General features: G+C 49.2%; 1 protein-coding gene across 1 annotated transcript in view; it reads right to left on the bottom strand.

The window, feature by feature from the left end:
• Window positions 1-16,924, bottom strand: part of PSTPIP2 (proline-serine-threonine phosphatase interacting protein 2) — a 275,577-nt gene that overhangs the window by 230,082 nt on the left and 28,571 nt on the right. The gene's annotated exons all lie outside the window — the stretch shown is intronic.

Genomic DNA, 16,924 nt, shown 5'->3' on the forward strand with positions numbered 1-16,924 from the left:
GGTGTAAGAAGGTTTTTGGCCTTACATTTGACAAATTAGTTACATATCTAGCTTAAAAAGCAGGAAATTATCTACCTTCACAAAGAGGAACGTTTCTACAAAAGTCAGAGCACACATTGGACTACAGAACATAACAATACTGACCAAAGATCTGCTGTGTTTTGAAATGTATAATTACCCTTTCTGTACCATTGTACAAGGTAGGATTACATGAAATATTTGCCTACAATTACATAATTTGAGCAGAGAAGCCACGATTTAGCCAGGTTTTCTGATTACACGTTGTGCAAATCGGCTATCTAATGAGTATGTCTCTCTTTTTTATATTAACACTTTGTTTTTACCTCATTGTGCATTTTTCAGCGGTTTCTAATATAGCGTAACTCGATCAGAAGGTAATGGAGCACTTCACATGAGCACCAGATGCATTAGATAAGGGCACATTAATTTTTATAGGCCCCCGGGAGATTAAGTGATTTGCCCAGAATCTTAGGATGTTGAGGGAATGCCGAGACTCAAACCTGGTCCCCCAGTTTCAAATTCGGCAGCTTTGGCCATAACACCGCGTCCTGGGTAGAGGGAGGTTGGCAGGCAGATGCTGCATGAATGTTCGGCTCCTAATGGGCTTGAGGTTCCAACACAACCTAGCGCTAAGCCAGAGCCAGGCTTCCGGCTAGAGCATGGCTCAAGCTTTTAGTGGCTCGCCCACCTCTAATGCATGTGTAGTGTAAACCAACCTATTCAAACTAACCCATGCTAAAACTATTTTAGCATGTGTGTGGATGGCGAAACCGAGCGCTTGAAGGCATTTTAATTACATTTTAATTGTTTTTAAACTCTGTCCTCTGAACTTGTACAATTGTAATTTGCACAGAAATCCAGCGCACTTTGAAAAATTGTCGTTTTCATAAATTATACAGTGTCCTGAGGCGGAAAGCCGGGACCTGCACTTAAACATTGTTAGCAAATTTTAAAACGATATCACGGTTTTAAAGGCATTTGCACTTTGTCACTGACCCGATTGTAGCCGCTACTCGGGGCCGCCATTTTGGGTGAGGAGAAGGTTGGAGAGCTAGCATACTAGCGCTAAGCCCCTCCCGCACTCCTGCCCTCGGTAGGATAAAATGGCGCCCTTATACAGGAGGCGCAGCGGACGGGCGCAGCGGGGGCGCCGGCGCCGGCGAGGCGCCACGCCGGGACCAGGGGCCACTCCCCCTGTCCTATTACCTACAGTGGGTACTAGCCGCATTACCTCGTACTCCAGCAGCGAGCTCAGGAGTCTCAACTGCTTAGGGGTAAGAAATATCTCAGAATGGGCCCGAATGGGCCCACTTAATACTATGAGCCCTTTTTGTTGTCGGAATTGCGGATGGGAAAGTGACACAGGGACAGAAATCAGTCCGACAGATACCCCAAACCTGGCTCTTAAATGCATTTACCTCAATGCTAGATCCCTACCCAAACACGCGACGGAGCTATGGGACATTTTGACCAACGACAAACCTGATCTGGCTTTTATAACTGAGACCTGGCTTGACACCCACAGTACCCCAGATATCGCGATAGCCCTTCCAGCGGAGTACAAAATACTTAATTTGAATAGAATGAAGAAAAGAGGCGGAGGAGTAGCTTTGCTATTTAGGGAACCCCTCACCTGCAGACAAGAATTGATCACACAGGCTAACAGCCATGAAGCAATGGCCTATTCTGTATCCATAAACACCAATATCTTATTTGGTGGAGTGATAATTTATAATCCCCCTGCCAGCACATTAGACTTCAGCGCCCAACTCTTTTCCCAAATTTTGCCCGTCTGTTTTAAAAATAAGAATATTCTGCTGATAGGGGACTTCAATGTACATTTTGATAGTAGTAATAACCCCTTAACTAAACAGCTAGTGGAGGACATGGAAATTCTAGAGCTGACACAGAGAATTAATCAGCCAACACATAGGGCAGGACACATTTTGGATCTCTTGTTTTCCAATATAGGAACTATCGATATTGATGAGATTAAACCTATGATATGGACTGACCATTCTATGATCGCTTTCACCATCAATATGTCTACCAAACATTCCAAACCTTTGGTTTCAGCAGCAGCTCCCACAAGGAGCTGGAAGAAATTTCGGTAGAAAAATTCCAGCAATATTTTACTTATGCACCAGCAGGGAAAACTAACATTCATGATGAAATAGAACAGCTACAGATTAACATCAGGAGCGCACTGGAACATTGCTCAGCTCCACATTCTAAACACAAACATAGAGGCACAGTTTCAGAGAAATGGTATGGACCGGAATTAAAATCTCTAAAAGGGAGATGTACATCTTGTGAACATAAATGGAGACTTACTAAAACCCAAGAAACGAGAGCCATATACAAAAAAGAACTTGCGCTTTACAATAAAGCTATCAGGAAAGCAAAGAAAGAATATTTCTCATGGAGGATAACAGAAAGTAAAAATTCATCGAAAGAACTATTTAAAATAGTCAAGGAGTTTTGCAGCCCTGCCAGTCTTTCACTGGATCTTATTCCCTCACAAGAGGGCTGTAATAAAATTAATGAATACTTCTGTGAAAAAATAGATACGATCTATGCCTCCTTTTCCAACACTGAATCGAAACAACCACACACCCTTGTACCACCCCTAGCACAGGCTAGCTGTCCTAGATTTGGCCCATTCTCAGAGGAGGAGGTGGCCAATGCTATGTTGGAAGTAAAATCAGGCTCTCCATTGGACCCATGCCCGCACCATATTTTCTCACAATTAATACCAAAAATTTGCCCGGCTGTAACCAAAGTTTTTAATTCTTCGCTGAATTCTGATGTAATCCCGAAGACCTGGAAAAGCGCCATAGTCACGCCCCTACTAAAAAAAGCAGAGTCTGATATTAACAATCCAGCAAACTATCGGCCTATTTCTCAATTACCATATCTTTCTAAAGTGATGGAGAAATTAGTCAACAGGCAGCTATCCAATTTCTTAGAAACTAAGGACTTATTGGATACTTCCCAAACAGGGTTTCGGGCTAATAACTGCACCGAGACAACACTCCTGGCAGTGATGGACAACATAAGAACCAAGGTAGATCAGGGAAAAACAGTCGCCCTGTGTTAGACCTGTCTGGATTTTTTGCGCAGTCCCTCCTCATTATTATTTATTTTGTCCCCTTTTTGCCCCTCATACCCTTACTATTTTTCTGTCTACTATTTTTTTAGGTGTTGGTCAAGGGGATAGGTGTTCTTTTTCCCCCCATAATCTTTTACCTCAGGCCCTGAGGCCTGTTCTGACAGGAAAGTTGGCACCACCTAAAATGGTGGCCACCAACTGCCCCAACTGTCGCACCTAGAACTTGGCCATAGCCTAGCATAGGGCATTCTAGAACCTTCTGGTCCATTCTGGACCATTGAAGGGCAGCCTATAAAAGGCGGAATGCGGGGCAGCCATTTTGTCTACCTGTGAGAGTCAGCTGGAGGATAGGCTATCTTGGAAGGTGGGGAGAGGCTAGTGTGAGGGTTGACCTCCTAGACTGGGAAGCAGCCTAGATAATCCACTTCTCTACTCCTCCTTTGGGATCCTTGTCTTGTCCCCGCTGTAGCTGGTTAAGGGAGACCCTGGGCGCCTGACTGACCCCTAGCTTCAACCTAGTGGGGTGTGAACAGGAGAAGGAGACTGTGGTGCTGCGGAGCACAGTCCTCTGTCCAGTGGAAGGAACTCTGCTGATTCCCTAAGACAGTGGAGGGTTAATGCTGGTGGCCCCCAACCTGTTATTCATCTCTCAAAACCATACTTCCCTGGTTTTTATTGACTGTCCCCTCATCCAATTACCCCCGTCGAGAGTTACCTCTCATCTGCTGTGAGCTGTGACCAGGAGAGATCGGCGCCGGATTGTGACTGGGAACCCCTGGGGCACCATTCGCGCATTAGTCTGGTCCACCCCGGGATCCACTGAGGCTGAGGAACCTTGCTGGGCTTCCTCTCGTGAGCGGGACCCCAGGGGCGCTTTCCGCGCTTCCGTGTATGGCCGAGTGACAACCGGTGTTCTGAGGAAAGCCCGGTGAGACACTGCTAATTGGCGCCTTCGCGCATGCCTGGTTGTGGCTGTTTTCCCCGGAAGGAGGGGCAGAAGAGTGAGCAGGCCCAGGAGTAAAGTGTCTGCTCTTTGAACAAGTGCAGACTGAGGCGGCGCCAGCCTAGCGCTACTGCGCATGCCCGAGGAGGAAGCGTCCTGGAAGTCCGACGCTGAGGGAAGGCGCCACAGGTCCCAAGGGAGCGTCGAGTGATCTGTGATTCCCTCCTGCTCGAGCGCCACTCTGTGAACCGGGCGCGAGCAGGGAGGGAGTGTTGGGAGACCCGAGAGGGGCTGGGGAAGCTTGAGCAATTTGCCCCGGTTGGCCTCCGCTTGGGAGCCCCAGTGAGGAACCGGCCCGAGCTCTGAGGGCCTCTTCAGTAGTAAATCCCTGACCCCCTTCATTGGCTGTTCCCCTCTCGAGCCTGGAGCAGGACGATCACAACTTCCAGTAACAAGTAAGGAGGATGAGACATGGGGGAGTGACTTCTACTCCATACATTGGTGCCATACATTGAGGTTCTGGCCCCCTTGAGTACAGCGTCCTTGAGAAACCCCTGGCCAGGTTTTAAGGGAAGCAGAATTGAGTGCTATTTACCAATGTCACCTTGGATAAGATAAGTAGGAGAATTGTAAAGTTGTTCATTCAAATGACACTGGTTACCCAAGCTGAACTTGTCATTAGTTAAAGTAATGTTGTGATGAGGGACGCATTTGAGTAAGCAAAGTATGATAAATGCACCACAGAGCTAATGAGATGTACTGCTAATACTGGTTAGTGTGGTAATTTGATACTTTGAAAGTACCTTTATTGACTTCCTGACAAATGTGATGAATCCTGTAGTTTAAATAACAATTTGCTTAACAGTTCGAAAAGTATTTTTGCTGATTCTAAAGTCGCCTGAAATGTTCTAAGCTGTATATCTTGAAAACAAAGAGAATATTATTTTTATAAAGCAGTACTTATTTTCCTACATTTTTGGTGTAGCGTTTTCTTTTGTGTGCTATTGCGTGGTTTTACTTTTGGGTGGTCTGCAACCTTAACACTGTGCCTCTGAAATGCATGTCTTGCCCTAGGCCAGGCTACCCAGTTCCAACATTTGGTGCCTAGCGGTGGGATTACTGACTTGGTTGCAGCTACTCACTAGTAATTCAACGCAATACACTAAACCTACACCAGGAGTTTTCTCCTTGCGGCCCTCCTAATTTACATTTTTGTTTTTTCTAAATTTATTTCTGGTGGTGGGTGGAGGTTGACCCTAGGACACTTTCGGTTTCCTCCTGTGTGAAAAGTTTATACTCTAGCAAAAATGGAGATAAATGTGGAAGAGCTGGATAACTATACTGTGACCCAACTAAAGGACTGGTGTCAGCAGCAAGGTGTGTTTTCCAACAAGGGTGCCAAGAAAGGCGAGCTGCAGACCAGCATACGGGCATGGGTGGAGGCTCATTCCGGGGAGGTACCAGTGTCAGAAGGGAGTGACAGGGACACTGTCGTTGAGACTGCAATGCTGTACCAAGCGGAGGGGGGAAATCTACTGACAGGTTCCAAGACACCTCCCAGGGCAGGCAGTAGCGTCTCAGAGAAGGGTTTAACTGAAGCCGAGCTAGAAGATAGGAGGGAGGAGAGGAGAATGAGGCTGGAGTTAGCTAGGATGGATATGCAAAGGGAGGAAAGGAGGTTAGCTCATGAGCGAACCCTCAAGGAGATGGACCTACAGGTCCTAATACGAAGGCCTCCCACTCCAGACAATGGTGGCAGCGAAAAGAAAGTAGACACCAGGGAATCCAGACCCTACTTACCTAAAGATGTCATCGCTAGTTACACCTCAGGTGATGACATTGCCAAATGGTTAGCCGCCTACGAAGTTTCTTTAAGGGCTCATGGGATCCTAGAAACTCACTGGGGAGGTGGGTTGTACAAATACATGCCACCTGCTGGCAGAGACACTTTGTTGGCTCTGGAGCAGAATGAGCAAACCCACTACCCTGCCATGAAGGTGGCACTGGTGAAAAAGTTTGGACTTACCCCTGAAAGGTACCGACAAAAATTCAGGGGAAGTCACAAAATGAGTAACCAGAATTGGGTAGACTTTCTAGACTACGCTAAGAAAGCTTTAGAGGGTTGGGTCAAGGGCAGCGAGGTAAAAGATTATGAGGGGCTGTACAATCTATTTTTGAAAGAACACCTCCTCGAGAAATGCTTTCCCGAGTTGCGCCAACACCTGGTGGACAGCAAGCTGACCGATCCCCGGAAGCTTGCAGAGGAGGCGGACACTTGGGCAAGTACCCGGGTGTCCTCCAAGGGGACTGGAGGGGATTCTCAAAAAGCCGGACAGGGCGCTCCCCAGAAGAAAGAGGGAGGAGATATAAAGAAGGAGTTCTCCAAAGGTCCCCAAAATAATTTCCAAGGTAAGGGAGCAGGTTTCACCCCTAGGGCAAACCCGCCCAGAAACCCTAATCCTGGCCAAAGCCAGCAGCCAAGGGTTCTCCACTGTTTTGAATGCGGTGGTGTTGGACATTATAAGGGAGATGTCAAATGCCCAAAAAGACCACCCCCTCCCACCGGAGGAAAGTCACCGGGAGTAGCTAGTGTAGCGCTCGGGGAGGAGTTGCCCTTAGATAAGGGGGGTGAGTGGGCGGGTGTCACCTTAGTGTCCCTGGGAGAGCGGGAGATGGTGCCAAAGATCCAGGTGCCCCCAAATACTATCAAGTATGGGCAATGGGTTACCATCAATGGCCAAAGAGGGGAGGCTCTGAGAGATACAGGAGCCAGTATGACTATGGTGAGAAGTCAACTGGTGTCTCCAGAGCAGGTTGTTCCTAATGTACTCCACCCCGCCGCGATGGCTGACGGCAGAATGGGCCACTATCCAGTGGCTGAGGTTCCCTTTGAGTGGGAAGGGGTTGCAGGTTCACTTCGAGTTGCCGTAAGCCCTGCCGTGCCAGTTGATTGTCTGTTGGGGAATGACATGGAGCACAACACTTGGAGAGAGGTGGAATACCGGACGCATTCTGCGATGCTGGGTACACCTGACTGGGCCTGTGTAAGCACACGGTCTGCGACTGCCCGGAGAGGGAGTTCGCCTGGGTTGGAGCCTGGAACAATGGCCCAACCCGCTGCCAAAAAGGGTCAGAAACGGAGACAGGGACAGCCTGCTTCGGCTTCCACGCCCCATGTGACAGATCGGCCACCTGCAGTGGTAGGCCAGGAGTCCGTGGAGGGGGAAGTAGACTCTCTGGAGGATTTACCCATCCCTGCTGAATGGCATGTGGAGGGAGGTCCTACCAGAGAAGAATTCTGTAAGGGGCAGAGGGAGTGCCCTACCCTTGAGGGACTGAGGCGTCAGGCTGAAGCCCAGGCAGCAGGTGATGCTACGGGACACCACCATATTTACTGGGAGGGTGGCCTCCTCTACAGTGAACCCAAGGTACCTCTCCCTGGTTCATCAAGGGCCTTGGTGGTCCCGCAGCAATACCGAGCCTTTCTGCTGGAATTGGCTCATGCGATACCACTGGCAGGACACTTACGCCAGGACAAGACCTTTGCACGGCTTGTCCTCCACTTTTACTGGCCTCAGATGAAAGTGGCGTCCAACACATACTGTAGGACATGTGTATCCTGCCAGGCCAGTGGGAAAACAGGGGTGAAGCTAAAGGCTCCTCTGGAACCACTTCCTGTCGTTAGCACCCCCTTTGAAAGGGTGGGCATCGACATTGTAGGGCCATTGGATCCACCAACCACAGCTGGACACAGGTTCATCCTGGTTCTGGTGGATCATGCCACACGGTACCCAGAGGCCATCCCTCTGAGGACTGTTACTGCACCTGTGGTAGCTAGGGCCCTGATGGGAATCTTCACTAGGGTAGGATTCCCGAAGGAGGTTGTGTCTGACAGGGGGACTAACTTCCTGTCTGCTTACATGCGGACCATGTGGAAGGAGTGTGGGGTGACCTACCGGTTCACCACTCCTTATCACCCCCAGTCCAATGGACTGGTTGAGAGGTTCAATAAGACCCTGAAGGGCATGATAAGAAGTCTGCCAGAGAGTTTACGGAGGAAGTGGGACATCCTCCTACCTTGCTTACTGTTCTCCTACAGAGAGGTGCCACAGAAAGGAGTGGGCTTCAGCCAGTTCGAATTGTTGTATGGGCACCCGGTGCGTGGGCCTCTCAGCCTGGTGAAGGAAGGATGGGAGAAGTCTCCCAGAAAACCTCCCCAGGATGTGGTGAGCTACATGTTGGCCTTCAGAAGCCAGATGGCCAAGTTGTGGAAGCAGGCTGCTGACAACTTGGAGGCCAGTCAGGCAGTCATGAAGGAATGGTATGATCAGAATGCTCACCCGGTGGAGTTGGAGCCTGGCCAGAAAGTCTGGGTGATGGAACCTGGAGAGCTAAGTGCCCTTCAGGATCGGTGGACAGGCCCCTTTGAGGTGTTGGAGAAAAAGGGTAAGGCCACTTACTTGGTGGATCTTAAGACCCCGAGGCAGCCCCTACGGGTGCTGCATGCCAATCGCCTCAAACCCCACCATGAGAGGCCAGAGGTCATCCTGATGATGGTGACTGATGGTGCTGAGGAAACAGACAGCGAGCCTCTCCCAGACCTCTTTTCATGTCAAGAGAAGGATGGGTCGGTGGAGGGAGTGATTCTCTCCCCGTCTCTCACTCCTGAGCAACGAGAGGACTGCCGACAGGTATTGGGGCAGTACTCTTCACTGTTTTCCCTTGTCCCAGGAAGAACCCACCTGTGTACCCATGATGTGGACACAGGAGACAGCCCCCCAGTGAAATCCAAGACCTATAGGCTGTCGGACAAGGTGAAGGCTAGCATCCATGGCGAAGTTGCCAAGATGCTGGAGCTAGGAGTGATAGAACCGTCCAGCAGCCCTTGGTCCAGTCCGGTGGTGCTAGTCCCAAAAGCCGCCCCACCGGGTACCACACCCGAACTGAGGTTCTGTGTGGATTACCGAGGACTGAACTCAGTTACCAAAACTGATGCTCATCCCATCCCCAGGGCGGATGAGTTAATTGACCGGCTAGGAGCTGCTCAATACCTCAGTACCTTTGACCTCACTTCAGGGTACTGGCAGATCTCCTTGACAGATGGAGCAAGGGAAAGGTCAGCCTTTTCCACGCCCGAGGGACACTTCCAGTTCTGTGTGATGCCCTTTGGTCTCAAGAACGCTCCTGCCACATTTCAGCGACTGGTGAACCAGGTCCTCTCTGGAATGGAGGGATTCTCGGCTGCTTACCTGGATGACATTGCTGTCTTCATTAGCAGTTGGGAGGACCACTTGCAACATTTGCAAGCAGTTCTCCAGGCGCTGAAACAAGCTGGATTGACCATCAAAGCCAGCAAATGCCAGATTGGGCAGGGGTCGGTTGTGTACCTTGGACACTTGGTGGGTAGGGGGTCAGTGCAGCCCCTGCAGGCAAAAATTGAGGCAATCATGGCCTGGGAACCCCCCAAGACACAAACTGAGGTCCGAGCTTTTCTGGGCCTCACAGGTTACTACCGTCGCTTTGTGAAGGGGTATGGCACTATTGTAGCGCCCCTCACAGAGCTTACCTCTAGGAAACAACCTCGACGGGTAGTTTGGACAAAGGCTTGTCAGCAAGCCTTTGAAAAGTTGAAGCAGGCAATGTGCGAAGCACCGGTCCTGAAGGCTCCCGATTTCTCCAAGGAGTTCATTGTTCAAACAGATGCATCCGAACATGGCATTGGGGCAGTGTTATCGCAACTAAATGAAGAGGGCCTGGATCAGCCTGTAGTCTTCCTATCCAGGAGACTGCTTCCCCGGGAACAGAAGTGGAGTGCAATTGAGAGGGAAGCTTTTGCGGTGGTGTGGGCTCTGAAGAAGCTGCGGCCATACCTCTTTGGCTCGCACTTCCTGGTTCAGACTGACCACCGCCCCCTTCGTTGGCTGATGCAAATGAAGGGGGAAAATCCCAAGCTGTTGAGGTGGTCCATCTCCCTACAGGGAATGGACTTCCGGGTGGAACATCGGCCTGGAGTGGACCACGCCAATGCAGACGGTCTCTCCAGGTATTTCCGCCTTAGTGATGAGGACTCCCAAGGGGTTGGGTAGTTCTCCCCACTTTCAGCTGGGGGGGACGCGTGTTAGACCTGTCTGGATTTTTTGCGCAGTCCCTCCTCATTATTATTTATTTTGTCCCCTTGTTGCCCCTCATACCCTTACTATTTTTCTGTCTACTATTTTTTTAGGTGTTGGTCAAGGGGATAGGTGTTCTTTTTCCCCCCATAATCTTTTACCTCAGGCCCTGAGGCCTGTTCTGACAGGAAAGTTGGCACCACCTAAAATGGTGGCCACCAACTGCCCCAACTGTCGCACCTAGAACTTGGCCATAGCCTAGCATAGGGCATTCTAGAACCTTCTGGTCCATTCTGGACCATTGAAGGGCAGCCTATAAAAGGCGGAATGCGGGGCAGCCATTTTGTCTACCTGTGAGAGTCAGCTGGAGGATAGGCTATCTTGGAAGGTGGGGAGAGGCTAGTGTGAGGGTTGACCTCCTAGACTGGGAAGCAGCCTAGATAATCCACTTCTCTACTCCTCCTTTGGGATCCTTGTCTTGTCCCCGCTGTAGCTGGTTAAGGGAGACCCTGGGCGCCTGACTGACCCCTAGCTTCAACCTAGTGGGGTGTGAACAGGAGAAGGAGACTGTGGTGCTGCGGAGCACAGTCCTCTGTCCAGTGGAAGGAACTCTGCTGATTCCCTAAGACAGTGGAGGGTTAATGCTGGTGGCCCCCAACCTGTTATTCATCTCTCAAAACCATACTTCCCTGGTTTTTATTGACTGTCCCCTCATCCAATTACCCCCGTCGAGAGTTACCTCTCATCTGCTGTGAGCTGTGACCAGGAGAGATCGGCGCCGGATTGTGACTGGGAACCCCTGGGGCACCATTCGCGCATTAGTCTGGTCCACCCCGGGATCCACTGAGGCTGAGGAACCTTGCTGGGCTTCCTCTCGTGAGCGGGACCCCAGGGGCGCTTTCCGCGCTTCCGTGTATGGCCGAGTGACAACCGGTGTTCTGAGGAAAGCCCGGTGAGACACTGCTAATTGGCGCCTTCGCGCATGCCTGGTTGTGGCTGTTTTCCCCGGAAGGAGGGGCAGAAGAGTGAGCAGGCCCAGGAGTAAAGTGTCTGCTCTTTGAACAAGTGCAGACTGAGGCGGCGCCAGCCTAGCGCTACTGCGCATGCCCGAGGAGGAAGCGTCCTGGAAGTCCGACGCTGAGGGAAGGCGCCACAGGTCCCAAGGGAGCGTCGAGTGATCTGTGATTCCCTCCTGCTCGAGCGCCACTCTGTGAACCGGGCGCGAGCAGGGAGGGAGTGTTGGGAGACCCGAGAGGGGCTGGGGAAGCTTGAGCAATTTGCCCCGGTTGGCCTCCGCTTGGGAGCCCCACTGAGGAACCGGCCCGAGCTCTGAGGGCCTCTTCAGTAGTAAATCCCTGACCCCCTTCATTGGCTGTTCCCCTCTCGAGCCTGGAGCAGGACGATCACAACTTCCAGTAACAAGTAAGGAGGATGAGACATGGGGGAGTGACTTCTACTCCATACATTGGTGCCATACATTGAGGTTCTGGCCCCCTTGAGTACAGCGTCCTTGAGAAACCCCTGGCCAGGTTTTAAGGGAAGCAGAATTGAGTGCTATTTACCAATGTCACCTAGGATAAGATAAGTAGGAGAATTGTAAAGTTGTTCATTCAAATGACACTGGTTACCCAAGCTGAACTAGTCATTAGTTAAAGTAATGTTGTGATGAGGGACGCATTTGAGTAAGCAAAGTATGATAAATGCACCACAGAGCTAATGAGATGTACTGCTAATACTGGTTAGTGTGGTAATTTGATACTTTGAAAGTACCTTTATTGACTTCCTGACAAATGTGATGAATCCTGTAGTTTAAATAACAATTTGCTTAACAGTTCGAAAAGTATTTTTGCTGATTCTAAAGTCGCCTGAAATGTTCGAAGCTGTATATCTTGAAAACAAAGAGAATATTATTTTTATAAAGCAGTACTTATTTTCCTACATTTTTGGTGTAGCGTTTTCTTTTGTGTGCTATTGCGTGGTTTTACTTTTGGGTGGTCTGCAACCTTAACACTGTGCCTCTGAAATGCATGTCTTGCCCTAGGCCAGGCTACCCAGTTCCAACACCCTGATTTTATTGGATCTCTCGGCAGCATTTGATACCGTTCCACACCATCGACTCCTAGAAATTCTTGCAGCCAAGGGTATCCGGGAAAATGCACTAGGGTGGCTGCAGTCTTTTCTGCAAGACAGAACACAGCCAGTACGGATGGGTGATTTTGTTTCTCCTCCCCGGAATATCAAGTATGGGGTCCCACAGGGGGCCTCATTGAGTCCAACCCTATTTAATGTGTTTGTCTCTTCACTTGCTGAGATAGGGAGAAAGTGGGGTGTCGAGATCTGTTCTTACGCAGACGACACCCAGCTGATGATCACTTTGGACGAAGAAGATGACCCTAAGGATAGGTTATTGAACTGTTTAACTGAACTAGCCAACTGGATGCACAATCATTGCCTTAAGCTAAACGCAGATAAATCTGAAGTTCTGTTGTTTGGTAGACATGCACAGCTATGGGACGACAGCTGGTGGCCCACGGATCTGGGCACCGTTTCCAGTCCAGCAACAACGGCCAAGAATTTAGGCGTGACTTTAGATAACACCTTGAGCATGAAGGCCCATGTATCAACAATCTGTGGCAAAGGCTTTGCTATACTCAAGATGCTCCGGCGAGTTTTCCCATGGATCCCTATTGAGTGTAGGAAAATTCTGGTCCAATCCTTATTAATGAGCAGGCTGGATTATGGGAACTCTCTGTTCGTGGGAATGGCTGACTACCTCTTTTCTAAACTACAAATTGTACAGAACGCTGCGGCGAAGGCAATCTGTAATAAAAAAAAGTATGATCCAGCCAAAAGCTGCCTGCGTGAGCTTCACTGGCTACCAATGAGGCAGAGAGCCACGTTTAAGCTGCTGTGCATAACGCATAGAGCTTTACACAATACTGGCCCTCACATCCTAAAAAATAAAATCAGATTTTATGCTCCTTCCAGGAACCTGTGATCCCGCACGGCACCTAGAGCAAGAAATACTCGTGTGAAAACAGCTAGGATGGGTGGACGAGCGTTCTCCCACCTTGCGGCAAATAGCTGGAATGAGTTGCCTATGGAGCTTAGATTAACTGACTGCTATTTGTCCTTTAGAAGGCAATTAAAAACATTTATTTTCCCTAAATCTGATTAAATTATAATTGTGACCTGTTATTTGCCAACCACCCACTTCTGTCATGATAGCGCCGTGATATCCTATCTAGGATGATTGTTCGCGCTCTACAAGTACCTTTGACATTTGACATTTGACTATTCCACAAATTTTGCTGCTCTTTGAACATTTGTCAGTCATGAACCAGAATCTCTTGCGCACCAGTTAAGACCAATTCACAGCGAGTATTCTAGAGTCTCTGGAAGGTGCTTGCTTGTCTATGCATGAAACACACAAAAGGTGATGGAAGGCTACTTGCAATAAGTCTAACCACTGGCAATCGCTCGGGTCGCGTCCAACCCATCGTTCTTTTGCTCTCCATGCCACCTCAGTGGGTCCAAAGTGAGGTGACGTGATGTGCAAAGTAACAATGGATGGGTTATCACCAGAGTGATTTCCAGGGGCTGAGAGTAATTTAAGCATTCCATTTTGACAACCTGCTGGACCCTACGGCTATAGAAACACAATCAAGCCTGGCTGCCATTCAACTAGAGCAACTTGTCCCCTCTGCCACACATGAAAAGGGGCATCTCTTGGATCCGATTTTTAGTAACTGTGACCAACTAAAAGTAGGAACCATCACTAACCTCCCATGGTCGGATCATTTCCTGATAGCCTTCACCTGGACCACGAGCAAACCACCCTCATCCTTATTTACTTCTAGGAAAACTCGAAACTGGTCAAAACTCCCCATCGACAACTGGATGAAGGCTCTCAGTACCACTAGACCCACTCTCTCCCATGACCCAATGGTAAACAACACTAAATATGATGAGTGGATAACCACCTCTCTTGACTCAGTTCTTCCGTCATATCAATCTAGATCTAAGAGACAAAGTAAATCAGCCCCATGGTATACAGAAGACCTCAGGTATCAAAAACGTCTCTGTAAGAGACAAGAGAGGAAATGGCGCATATCCTACAACCCTGCGGAAAAAACCATTTATAGGGAAATGATCAGGAACTATAAATTGGCCATAAAATCTTCGCAAGCAGCCTATTATAATCTCAAAATAACTATCAAAGCCGAAAGAAATATACCGCATAGTGAACTCCCTGATAAAACCTCCCCTACCCGCTACAGATAATAACAGCTCATCGTCCAAATGTAATGATCTGGTGGAATTCTTTTTTCAAAAAGTGAATAAAATCTATCTCTTCTTCCCAAACCCACCCTCCGACCCGCCCTCTCAAACTCTGGATTCAGCTCCTAACAGGGATAAGGGGCTGGAGTCTTTTCCTTTGATAACAATGGACACACTAATGAATCTAGCACAACAAATAAAATCCGGCTCTCCGTGTGATCCTGCTCCTCCAGGATCGTTGGGACTGGCCAGTAAAATTATTCTCCCCACCCTCCTGGAACTGTTGAACTCCTCCATACTGAGTGGGACAGTTCCCGCAACCTGGAAACACGCAATGGTGCGGGCACTATTAAAAAAAACCTCCCTTGACCCAGCTAATCCGAGCAACTACCGCCCGATTTCTCTGCTCCCATGGGCGTCCAAGATCCCAGAGAAACACGTCAATACCACTCTGACGTTGTTCCTCGAGGAAAACCATCTCCTCGACGCCTCCCAGACGGGATTTCGCCCAAAACATGGGACAGAGACCGCCCTACTGGCCGTAACTGAGGAGGCAAGACGGATCTTGGATCGAGGGGGGTCAGTGGCAGTGATCCTCCTCGATCTGAGTGCCGCGTTTGACACGGTACATCATAAAATCTTGTTGAACCGCCTTGCCGACCTAAGAGTGTCCGGGGATGCCCTGGCTTGGGTTGAGTCCTTTTTATCGGACAGAACCTTCCAGGTCTTTGACGGCACATCCCTCTCAGCAAGTAGGCCTCTGGGGTGCGGAGTTCCGCAGGGCTCATCCCTAAGCCCTACGCTCTTCAATGCATACATGAGGCCGCTGGCTGGGATTGTTCGTCCGCATGGTGTTAATATCATCTCCTATGCGGACGACACCCAGCTGGTGGTCTCCCTTGCACAGAAGAGCGGTCTCCAGTCTCCGCCAGATCTAGGGGCCTGCCTGGAGGATGTAAAGAGCTGGATGATGAGCTCGTGTCTGAAACTAAACGACGACAAAACTGAGCTCATGCTCCTGGGCCCGGCGGCCCCCTCCACCTTGGAGCGGATATGGCCTCCAATTATGGGTGTGCCCCCACCCCCCAGAGATAACATCAAAAGCCTGGGGGTATGGCTCGATAAGTCGCTGAGCCTTAATACACAGGCCACCAAGGTGTCAGCCATTTGTTTTGGCCTCCTTAGGGTGATTAAAAAAATCCTTCCCCTTCTCCCATTCGAGGCCAGACAAATAATCATACAGGGCCTTATTCAATCCCGGCTGGATTTTAATAATGCCCTTTACCTCGGAGCACCAGACTACACCCTACAAAAACTTCAGCGTACTCAAAATTGTGCAGCCCGGGCGCTATTGGGAGTCCCACGGAGGATCTCAATAAAAACTGGCCTAAGGACTCTACACTGGCTCCCTGTTAGGGACAGAGTGAAGTTTAAGGCTCTATGTATCGCCCACCGGACTTTCTGGAAAAAGGGCCCAGAAATCAACTGCTCCCTGATTTCTCCCTACCAGCCCAATAAGAATCTTCGCTCCTCAATTGCATCATTGGCCAAAATTCCTAGGATTTTCAGAGCCAGAGCAGGAGGGCGCTCGTTCTCGTACAATGTATCCAAACTATGGAACACCCTCCCTCCACAGATGCGAAAGATTTCCAATTTAACTAGTTTCCGGAAACAGCTAAAAACTCTCCTGCTCAACAAATAGTAACCTTGTGAGGGCACTTTCTGTTTTCCAGCGCCTGGATGCCTCAGGGCAACTGCAGCGCTTTACAAATCCAATTTTCATATCATCCATTAATGTTTTGTATACATAATATGACGCCCTAATTTGGATGGGCAGGCCCAGACGTGGGTCCTGTGCAGACTGTGTCACTGGAACCAAGGTGTACCCAGCTGATGAGCCTATAACTAGGGTGAAACTGGTCCTGTGTTGCTTGTGTTTCGGTTCAGGGATGACCTCGCTTGGCAGTTCAGGCTGGACTATCCTATCGGAGCACGGTCAAGACTGATTTGCATTTAGCTGGGTCCAAACTCAGGTGGCATGGTGTGCAAAATAACTATGGATTTGGATGGGGCCCAAGTGATTACCAGTGGCTAAGATTAATTCAAGCCTTCCATCCATCATTGCTTTGATTACTAATTGCTTGTCAAGCATTGTAAGTGGGATACCCTCTAGCCTTCCCTGTGACCCAAACACAATCACTTGCTCAGCAGGAAATGCTTGAAAATGGATCTATTCAGTCTTACGTTTTAGCCAACAGTAAGACATTGCGAAATCCCCCCATAATGCTTAATTCTGCATTTTTTTAAAGTAACTGTATTCTCATAACGTTCGCAATCTGAAAAAAATAAGAAAAGGAAAGAAAAACTATGAAGAATTTGGAGAAGTTAAAACAGGATCCAAAACAAGGCAGCTAACTGAAGGAACCGACTGGGTTTAAGAGTTCCCTCGCCAACAAA

Source organism: Lissotriton helveticus, chromosome 2_1 (genome assembly GCF_964261635.1).
Source record: "Lissotriton helveticus chromosome 2_1, aLisHel1.1, whole genome shotgun sequence".
Lineage (NCBI taxonomy): Eukaryota > Metazoa > Chordata > Amphibia > Caudata > Salamandridae > Lissotriton > Lissotriton helveticus.